Raw genomic sequence first — 2,500 nt, forward strand, 5'->3', positions numbered from 1 at the left:
AGAGAGAGACAGAGAGAGAGATTTATTTATTTTTTTTAACAATTATTTTTTCATTATATTTTTTTACTAGGCCTATTCTCGGATCTGTTTGTTTTACGTTTTATAAGGTTATACGGCGCTCGCAACTGCATAAGGTCATATGAGCGATAAGGAGTTGATGTCAACAGAGAAGCCCTTACTCTGCTCACCTCTCTAACCTCAACAGCACAAAGTCTGCTTCGACTATCAAAGCACCCCGGAAATAGCAGTTCACAAGAGTGTCACAAACCTACAAAAGACGAGGTAGTGGCAATATGACGATAGTATGGATGAGGACAGAAAGAGAAGCAATTCCCCATATGTTGTTCTGGCACAGTATGAGTATGAGCATGGCATTGATAAATCAGCCCATGTACAATTCTACTGCATATTGGATGGAACCCAACGGGCTCTCGTGGCTTAAAGGTAAAGGTGTTTGCCTCTCATTCAAGGGTCCCGGGTTCGAATCCGGGTAGCGATGAAAACTTTTTCTTCTCTGAAATTGTCTGCTTACACTTCCTTTCCTGCTCTCTTGCAATGTTCTGTCACCTGCTTTCGTCTCCACTTTCTGCCCCCCCCTTCTTCTCCTTTGCCCCCATCTCTGGGCTTCGGACTCTTTTTGCTGCCTTTCTGCCGGTACTCCTTGGCTCCTTCTTCCTGTTGTCTTTCAGCCATCACCCCTAATCTTATGGTAGGAAAGATCTTCGCCTAGCTTTCTCGGACAAGGACGAAAAATCTCGGAGGTCCCGGGTACAAGTTGCGGACGTTAAAAATCCATTGGTGGTCTAAAAATAATAAGACGATAAGAGTAGACTTCGGCCGCCACCTTGGCAAAATTCAAAATTTCCCACCTACTGAAAATGAGGCGTTATACGGCGTTTGCAACTGCATAATATCATATTATGAGCTCGCGGGACACATTAAACATTTTCATTTAGTAAAATAAAAATTGAATTTTGAACGGGTGGCGGCCGAAGCCTACTCTTCTTATTGATTTTGAACCACCAAGGAATCTTTAGCGCGCCAACTTGCACCCTGGACCTTCAAGAATTTTGGCCCTTATCCGAGACGACCAGATACATCATACCTTCCATAAGATCAGGGGTGTGTTTGAAAGACAAAAGTAAGAAGAAGCCAAGGAGTGGCAGTAGAAAGGCTGCTGAAAGAGTCAGGAGTCCAGAAAGTGGAGAGGAAAGCAGACGAAATAAAATGATTAGAGAACACGAAATGGTGCGAAAGGGAAATATTTTAGAGAAGAAGAAAGTTTCTCGTCTTGCTCTTTTAGAACTTCCTCTCTCTCTCTCTATCTGTCTCTCTATGTCTGTCTCTCTCTGTCTGAATCTCTCTCTGTCTCTGTATCTCTCTGTCTCTGTATCTCTCTGTCTCTCTCTCTGTCTCTCTCTCTCTCTCTCTCTCTCTCTCTCCCTCTCTCTCTCTCTCTCTCTCTCTCTCTCTCCCTCTCTCTCTCTTTCCCCCCCCTCTCTCTCTCTCTCTCTCTCTCTCTCTCTCTCTCTCTCTCTCTCTCTCTCCCCCCCCCCTCTCTATCTCTGTCCGTCTCTACGTTTCGCTTGGAAAGAGCAGCGGAGTCTTGACAGTACCCGGTCTAGAACATTACAATTCAAGTCTATGGTGTGCACGTATGAGTTTTTACGTTCCTCGTGCCTTTATTTTTATAAAAATAATAAGAAGAGAAGAGAAGATTAAATAAGACCATACTTTATTATCCAAGAGGACCGTACAAACACATGCAGGTAGGACTATACTTCAAAATTTAAATTATATAGGCCTAATAATAATATAATAATAATTACTCTAATTAAAATTCAACATGAAAAGGGAAGTAAAGATGACAAAATGTACATATCCCCATCAGATGCATCATTCAACCACATGCAGAAATTTAATTACACCACTGTTAGAGTTATATAGATACATGGTCGAAAGAGCAATACGTAGATGCTTATTCTAACAATAACCTTATGCTAGATCGTGAAAAAAATTTATATCTTTCTTCCTTTGCTTTTAGAGGTGCATATCTGCCGCTACGTGCTCTTACGATTTGCGTGGAAAGGAGGTGTGACGGTTAGATTATTATTATTAATAATAATAATGATAATAATAATAATAATAACAATGATAATAATAATAATAATAATAATAATAATAATAATAATAATAATTAATAATAATAATAATAATAAATAATAATAATAATAATAATAATAATAATAATAATAATAATAATAATAATAATAATAATAATAATAATAATAATAATAATAAATAATAAATAATAATAATAAATAATAAATAATAATAATAATAATAATAATAATAATAATAATAATAATAATAATAACAATAATGACGTTAAATATAACTCTCAACACCGATTAAAATACGCAAGCTCTGGGCACTTTGCAAAACAACAGTAACATAAAACGTTGTGTTCTGATCAAAAGAAAATCTCTCGAAATATTAA

Source organism: Aplysia californica, unplaced genomic scaffold, assembly GCF_000002075.1.
Source record: "Aplysia californica isolate F4 #8 unplaced genomic scaffold, AplCal3.0 scaffold00019, whole genome shotgun sequence".
Taxonomy (NCBI): Eukaryota; Metazoa; Mollusca; class Gastropoda; order Aplysiida; family Aplysiidae; genus Aplysia; species Aplysia californica.